The following is a 7,708-nucleotide window of genomic DNA, read 5'->3' as shown; positions in this document are numbered from 1 at the left end:
CAGGCTAAACAACCCCAGTTCCCTCAGCCGCTCCTCAGAAGACTTGTTCTCCAGACCCCTCACCAGCCTCGTTGCCCTTCTCTGGACACGCTCCAGCACCTCAACGTCCTTCTTGTAGTGAGGGGCCCAAAACTGAACACAGTATTTAAGCTGTCTGTCTTGCAGTTTAGCTATAGATTAACAGGGTTTACATTTCACTTTATGAAATGAATTCACAACACATCACAAATGTTCTAATATTTTATCCCGTAACAGATAAAAGCGGGCTCGGAGGTGATGAGCAGCAGAGCGCTGGAGGGGACAGCGCTCAATGCTCCATTATTGAGCTGCCAGCAGGAAGAGAAGGTGGAGAGGTAAATAAGTTGTTGTTGGTATCAGTTAGCAACTAAACATTATTCTACCCATGCAGAACAGGAAAAAGGTATGAAAAAAGTGAGGTGAAAAAAAGTTGTCTCCATAAGCCACTTAATCTTACTTAGGATGTAACAGGGACATGACTAGAAAATTAAGAAAGGACCTTTTCCTAGGAACCACCTAATCCTGGATGCAGGTTTTATTACCTACGTTACTAAATTACAGGTACAATACTGATTATTTTGACAAAAAATTTCAATATCTCCTTTGCTGTTTTGAACCATGGAGTAACACAGATTTTATCACATGTGCCCATTAATCTAAAAACCAGAAATGAAGAGCATCTGGAATTTTAACTCACACTTGAGTGCATCACCCAGGAATCCCTTCCCGAGAAACAAGAACAGGTCTAGCGGGTACACTCTGTTTAGCTCAGGTTTGACACTTTTTGAATGTAACAAAACAAACTTAAGAAAAGACTGACCTGTGAGGTTTAAAGAAAATCTCTCATCCTAGATACTTCATTTTTAAAACATTTCTATTACCGCCATGAATATTTTATATGTAACTATGTTTTATACATCAGTTTATTTCTGATTAAACTTTTACAATATTTGCATCACAAGAACATAGTTTCACCAGACTAAAGACAACAAACATGGTCTCTGCAGGACAGGGAGAGAAACGAAGAAAACGTATCTGAGAGGAGTAACAAATCAATGTTAGCTAAAACATTGGACAAAAACAGGCAATTGCAACATGTTCTAGAAAAAAACTATCATTAACTCTGATTAAAAAGTCTCAATTACTTAGGGACACACAGAATTTTATTACTTGAACTATGTAATAAACTGCTCTTAGTAATCTCCTTGACTTAACAGAGACTAACTCAACAGTATAAAAATATAGAAAATAAGGAAGAATATCAAAATCAAGCCTCTAAATTGCACAGTATCTGAGGTAAGCACTAATTCAATCTTGGCTGAGGTCTCAGAACACTACTGGGACCTAGTGATAAATTTCTTTTCCTGAAGGAACTAATTCCAAAGCCCAGAACCCACTGCCATTCCTACAACTCATATGAAACCCTTCAAGCACATGCTAGAATAACATGGTGGGGAGAGGGAAACAAAAAAAATCTGTAGCAATCTACTTCCAGGCCATTTACCCAGATTGATGGCAACTAAACTGGAAGCAGACTAGTAACTCCTGCAGGATTTAGTACAGAGAGAGCATTCAGCAGCCTCTGATGCCACCGGAAGTTTCCAAACATCTATGTAAACTTATAAACAGAAAGAAAACATTGTAGGAAAAAAACCCAATTGTATTCCATTTCTTGTCATTAAAACACTTCTTTTCATATTTATAATAAATTGCTACAACAGGAGTTGCCCAGTTGTGTCAGACATCTTGTTATATAGAATATTTTTAAAATAAAGGTTAAAAGTTTTTACAAGAGAAACAAAAAAAACACATTAATGCACAGGCAAATTTAATTTCTTGCTTCCTGCTGGACTTTTGGTTTTTATGTTTTTGTTCTGCTTCAAAATGATTTTTAAACAGACTTGGACATCCTTTTACATAACATTGTCAGTTTGAACCAGATTTATTTGTCCAATGAAGTATGTTTTATCAGAACATTCATTACCCTTTTTGAACATAGTGGAGTCAAGGATCAGCAAGCAATTTTCCTTCTTTCCTGTTCTCAAAAGTGTGATTTTTTTTAGTGAGGTTAAGCAGTGCTTTTTCAAATTCCCTGTGCTTGATGTGTCATCTGTCGATGAGTCAAGCCTGTTATGCTGGAACTCTGAATACAAGAATCGTCCCTCACTTTGAAAACTTTTAAAAGCAATGTTTTATTGTTTCTATAGGGGAATTTGAACTATGCTCTCCTTTTATTTGTAGATGTCATGGCCACACCCATTGGTACATGGTGTTGACTTTGTACACAACGTCTTCAAATATTCATACTTCCACCATGACTGCATTTGCCTAACTAGTTCTGTTTTGAAAGACTAAAGCTACTACATCAACATGAACAGACTGGAATTTCTTTGCATTTTTAGAAACATCTGCTCTACATGTCACTGTGTAATATATCTATATATTTACTGTAAAAGAAATCAAGGTGTTACTTTACTGCCAAAAATTTAAGCATGTACAGGACATTACTATTTTTGACACACCGCAGATGGAGTGCTTTAAAAAGGACAGTTTAGCCTTTGCAGCCACATGTAATGGATGCATACCCAGCCTCCAGATAAAAACAACTCTATGAAGTAAATGTTTGGTCTGGCCTTCTGCTTTTCACTGAATTTTACTTCTAACAGCTGCTTTCTAGTTCACATAAAAATACTACTGATAATTGAGGGAAGAGCTTTGCATCTAAAACTTGACTCATCAACTTGACTTACTGATCAGCTTATCCCCTTCCTTAATTTAAGGGAGTTTGAATTCACAGGTCCAAACTCCCAGGAAAATATTCTGATCAGACAATGACAGGCTGGATAGGGGTACCCTTTATGACTCTTACTATGAAACTGTGCCATTATGTAAAGAAGCATATAATATTCACAGGGAGAGAATAAAAAAGCAGGAGTATGAGACCCTTCATAGTGGTTACAACTTTTAGCTACAGCATTTGTAATTTCTAAAAGCTCTTACGTCCTTTACCTTGCTTAAAGCATAAAAGAACAGTGAAGAAAATTGGAAAGCCTACGGAAAATGCGCAAGCATTGGCATGCATTAGGAGACTTTGGTGGGGTAGAGGAGCAGGAGGGGAAGATTTATCAGTCTCCCACGATACCCATTTCGTTGCTACAGGTGAGGCAGCGGTGAAAATGAGGTATTTTTATTTTTTGCCCGATCCATCTTTTAATTTCTCAAACTCTGCCTCTTCTCAGTGAACAGTCTTTGCTGGTCATTTTTGTTCTTAGGATACTTCAATTGCAAAAGGAAATGCTGGTCCCATTTAAACTTTATGTTATTATTTTTAATTAATCTGTTAAACTAAATTGTCACTTAAAAGAACACATCTGTTTTGTATCATCTGAAAAGTTGAATTGATTCAGGAGATAGTCCACAATATCTAAAAAAAAATCTTAATCTCAAAGCTTCAGAATATATCTGTAGCCAGCACTGTAAAGTATTTTACAGTAAGTAGATAAATACCTCCGTGACCGTTATGTGGAGGGGAATTCATAAAAAGGAAAGGGCGATATCTCAGCATGGAGATTCTCCTGTGCTCTTTTACTTTCATAGCTACATGTAAGAGCCAAAGAATAATCCAGTTTTAAACATTCTTCTCCTAAAAGCTTTTTCTGCAGTGTTCAGGTTCACGTATTATGTCCCATACACAGAAAGTAAGACTGAAAGTCTATTAGTGTTTCAGCACAGGTTAGAAAAATCCTTCTGAGGTGAGTCTCTGACCGTTCCCTTTTACTGTGCTTTGGTTCGCACCGTGGAGTGGTCTCACCAACCATGAACTGGATTCTGTCTGGAGGATACACTGCAGGAGCTCACGTACCACACTCCAGCTGCAGAGGGGCAGGCAGCAGCCCATGGGACTAGACTAGAGCTAGGCTGAAGAAAAACCACTCCAACACAGGCATAATGGGGATGTCAGGTCCTCAGCACCAGCTGTTTTACTCTGCAGATCCATTCCTATTTATCCACCTGCTAACGTAGAAGTAACTCAACTGCCTGCCAACTGCATGTTAAGCACCATGACTAGCATTTCTTGCATATGCTCATTCTTTCTTTTTGTCTCTCACAGAATCAGGCAGAGAGGTTGCTGCTAAATAGCACAAGACATTCTCTCTCTTCAGTGCCTGAGCAATCTGTCTCTGTGGTTTTCCCAGCCTTTATGAGCCCAAGGATTTGGAAAATAAAACTGTCACGTAAACCCAACTAAATCATGTCGTACAGAACAAAGCAGAGACAGAACTCTGGCTGGCCAGAAACACAGTACTGTGCTTATACCACTGATATGTGGAAAAATAAATGCTTCTCTCAACTGAGAATTTTTTACTTTCATTTTTCCTTCAATAAATAATACTGAGTTAGTGTAGATGCTTTCTAAGATGGAGAAGAATGAAGCAAAATTAAGTGGTATTGAACATCAAAACATCATTTTAGCTAAGCAGCAGGGTGTTTAGATCCTTGCCGAAAGCTTATCTGAACTACTGGAAGCTCCTTGACTCTGCAAAATTTTGTAATACATTTTAAAGCAGGTAAAATATTAGGCACTTCAGCTGCCAGGAATTTCCCATCAGCAAAAAGAGAGGATGGGGAGGAAAGAAGCTCTTCCATCCTTTCAGAACCTAGGAAAGGCTGGTGCTACAGTCAGGTGACAGTTAGTGGTATTGGGTGTTGTTTTATCTAAATTTTCCTTCTATCAAATTTGATTATAGATCATTAATGTATTTTAATACAACTAGCTTCTATTCTTTTTTTAAGGAAAATGTGTCTATATTAAAAAGTATTCTGAAAATGCAATTTTATGTATGCTTATGAAAATCATTATTACAATTACGTGTATAGAATATTTAATTGCATGTATGCAGATGGATAATTTCCACCATTTGCATATGCACATCCCTAAGTGTTTGCAAGAACAATCATAATATTTGGACGTAATCCATTAGCTGGACAATTACACAAATTATATATTTGTATTTTAAATGAGCCCCTTATTTTTTCTACATTCTGTGTAATATTTGATCAACTCATTAAGAAACATGACGATTAAAATTCAGGAATGTCTGGATGCATGCCTGTTACACTTAATTAGTGATTGCTGAAAAAAAGATCTGAGAATTATCATACTGCATAATGGCAAAGATCTACACAGCAATAAAAATATTCAGCACAGTGTTTTAATTCGATTCACTGTCTTTGGTAAACTTAAACAGGTGAAGTAAAACACACTATTTTGCATTATATCAGGGTTTAATTTTAGAGTTTTATTTACAAATGCTACAAGTCATTTAAGGAAAGGAATAAGTGTCATAGTAGGAAGGTGTAGTATTACAGATTTTTTTTTACAGCCATGCTGTCATGGCTTCAGTATATATTAAATATTTAAACATGTATACCATACATTAAAAAATTGACAGAGCAGCAGAGGATGAAAATGCAGCACTTTTGGTATAAAGATTTCAGATACAATACAGGGCATGAAAGCAAAGTAACTGAGTAAGTGTGAATCATCCTGCTAAGATGCTGAAAATGTTCAAAGGGTTAAGGATGGCAAATCACATTTTGTTGCTATGTGCAGCAAGGATAAAAATCTACTGGAACCCCCTTTAATAGGTGAAAGGTGGTCTGAGCCGAAACGCACATACTGACGTCCAACCCTTCCCCAGAGAATCAATGATGTTTTTTTGTGTGTGATCAATGTAATATTCCACAGCTAAATTTAGGGACTCTGCATCCTATGAAAATGGCACCTCTCTATGACTAATTAACAATAAAAAATTGTGGTTATCTACAGGTTTAATTATTTAATCTCCAAGGTTTTGATTAACTTAAATCTTTTTAGTAAGGACAAAAGAGTATATGGAAAAAAAAATGCATTTTTAATGTTGTTTATTCAGAAGGGATTCTGTAATTTTCCCTAGTCAGCTTGTAAGATTACACCATCTTTGCTGTTAACTGCCCTAACCCAAGCAATATACAGTGTGAGACCGACTGCTAATAAACTGCTTCACTGTGTCTGTGTATTATTTGGCTAAATCATAAACTATGCCTACATAACGTCTCCTTATTTTGGAATGTTAAAGACTTTTAGTAATACAGAGATCATAAAATGCAGTGTTTGATTTTTCATGTGTCAGAAGAAAGCCGAAAAGTTAAAAGCAGATGTCTTTAGCCACAGTGACAGTAACTGGTTTCAGGCATATTTTATAAAGCAAACAAATCTTTACACCCAGGTCCACTCTCTTTTCAGTACTGGCACTGCATCTGCGTGTTGACAAGTCATGGGGTGATAGGTGTTGCTTCCACCAAAGTCAGAGGGAGTATTGTCTGATATCAGTGGGGCCTGACTTCACTTTTAATAATTCATTTGTCACACAGGCTGAAGTATTTGCAGTGATACAGTGGGTGGGTATTGTGCAAAGGATGAAATAGGAAAGAGACACTCTCACCATAGAAACTCTTCCAGGAGCCAGCATCATTGTAAGTCCTGTTTTCTCCAAGCACTCCAAAGATTCTTGCTTATATGTTATTGCCCTGCCCAAAAGTGCATAACAAATCATTTAAATGAGGATTTAAAGGAAGAAACAGACCTGAAACACAGGGAATAAGATTTCAGTTCTCAGCTCTGACACCAACTTGCTCTAAAACCAGAAGCGAACCCCTTATGTGTCAATTTAGCAATATTAATAAGAGAAATTAGCAAGTGAGGAGATTTTTGAGAGTCCTGCAATTCATATCACAGTGGGAAAAACCCCATGAAAGTCTGCTTTTAAAAATATACTCTGCACTCTTCCCTTTTTTTTCTCCTTAACCTTCCCCCCAATTTGTAAAATGGAAAAATGAACATACACTGTGAAAATGAATATTTTAGTATCAAGTATTGTTCCTAGTACCATGAATATTTAATCTATTTCTGCAGGACTTACCTTATCAAGCAGAAGTCCATTAGGGATAAACTTCATATGATGTAGGCATTACTTTGAAATAGTTTTTATGTTAAGCTTATATTCAAATGCATTTTTGCAGGGAGAATCCTACGCCAGCAAATAAAACAAATTTTCAAGAACCAATTAACATATATACAGGAAAAATAATGACACTTTATTCAAATACCTGTAGAAAAGTTCTATTTGTATGATTTCAGGGTGCCCTTGTGATTCACAGAATCATAGAATCATTTAGGTTGGAAAGGACTTTAAAGAGCCCCGACCCCAGCCGTTAACCTAGCACTGCCAAGTCCACCACTAAACCATGTCCCTAAGCGCCTCATCTACTCGTCTTTTAAATACTTCCAGGGATGGTCACTCAACCACTTCCCTGGGCAGCCTGTTCCAATGCTTGACAACCCTTTCGGTGAAGATATTTTTCCTAATATCCAATCTAAATCTCCCCTGGCGCAGCTTGAGGTCATCTCCTCTTGTCCTATTGCTTGTTACTTGGGAGAAAAGACCGACATCCACCTTGCTACAACGTCCTTTCAGGTAGTTGTAGAGAGCGATGAGGTCTCCCCTCAGCCTCCTTTTCTCCAGGCTAAACAACCCCAGTTCCCTCAGCCGCTCCTCATAAGACTTGTTCTCCAGACCCCTCACCAGCCTCGTTGCCCTTCTCTGGACACGCTCCAGCACCTCAACGTCCTTCTTGTAGTGAGGGGCCC

This window comes from Aptenodytes forsteri, unplaced genomic scaffold, assembly GCF_000699145.1.
Source record: "Aptenodytes forsteri isolate BGI_AS27 unplaced genomic scaffold, ASM69914v1 Scaffold8, whole genome shotgun sequence".
Taxonomy (NCBI): Eukaryota; Metazoa; Chordata; class Aves; order Sphenisciformes; family Spheniscidae; genus Aptenodytes; species Aptenodytes forsteri.
Note: the sequence above shows the minus strand (reverse complement) of the source record.